The sequence below is a fragment of the Asparagus officinalis genome, chromosome 1, assembly GCF_001876935.1.
Source record: "Asparagus officinalis chromosome 1, Aspof.V1, whole genome shotgun sequence".
NCBI classification, from domain to species: Eukaryota; Viridiplantae; Streptophyta; class Magnoliopsida; order Asparagales; family Asparagaceae; genus Asparagus; species Asparagus officinalis.
Genome location: NC_033794.1, coordinates 72,175,012 through 72,176,317, shown reverse-complemented (window position 1 = coordinate 72,176,317; position 1,306 = coordinate 72,175,012).

Genomic DNA, 1,306 nt, shown 5'->3' with positions numbered 1-1,306 from the left:
ACTTGCAACATTAGAGGTATACTTTTATACTATATTAAAATCCAAGGGAAACTCTCCTCGCTAAAATGATCTAGTGATGTTGTACACAACGAGTGAAAGTTTGTCGAGGCTCCGGGGTCAAATCCTTCAATGTAATTTCTCGCAAATCAAAACCCATGGAACTCTCCCTTCTCTCCATCTCTTTCAATTATATATAGCCTTTAATAGAACAGAAAAGAGACATCCTAAACATAATAGAGCTTGGAGATCAAAAACAACAATGAACGACTAAGAATAAAACTAGAAATCTGCAATCAACCGACTTTACCATTGATGGTTACTCCCGAGCATTGATGGCTTCCAACATGCTATCGATGGTTTGAAAATCTATCTCTAGAATTTTATCATTTAGTTCTTGTAGCCATCAATGACTTCACAGCCATTGATGGGTTCCTTGCTACCATCGATGTTTGTTGGCTGAAATCAGCGTTTGAGCTGATTTTCGGATCGTTTCGACTCGTACACATCTTATATCGATATTTACATGTACTATATCATCTTAAATAAATATTAGTATCAAATGAGAATTTGTTATTACTCAAACAAGAGCTATTGTACAGACTATGTCCTAGTAATCTCCCCCTTTTAGTAAATCAAACTTGAAATCAGAAATACTAAAATATATGCATATTTGAGATATATAAATACAAATACACTCTCATAACAAAAACAAAAGATATATAATACTCCTCATACATTCATGCATCCATGAAAAGTGTAAGTAAACACAAGTATTATAAAACACCCCCTAAAAATGCATTAAGAGTTTCCAAAAAATCCAAAAAAATCAAAATATGAAATCATTTAGATAAAAACACCACTCATGTAAAGATCATAAAATTTTAAAACCATCGATGGTTGCAGGAACCAATTGATGGTAAAGTTGGCTGATTGCAGATTTCATCAATTAGTTCTTGTAGTCATCGATGACCTCATAGCCATCGATAGGTCTCTGCTGACCGTTGATGGTTCGGTGACTGAAATTAGCGTTTGAGCTGATTTTCATGTCGTTTCGCCTCGTACACATCTTATATTGATATTTCTCTGTAATATATCATCTCAAAAAATATTAGTATCAAATAAGAATTTGTTATTACTCAAACAAGAGTTATTATACGGACTATGTCCTAATAATTTAGTGCAACACAGGGCAATGAGTTTTAATGGACTAATGCAAGTTTTTATTAAGAAACTCCAATACTAGGAGGATTAGGGGTAAATATTATATTCTAACTCGCCCGAACATGAATCCTATCAGAATGCCTTT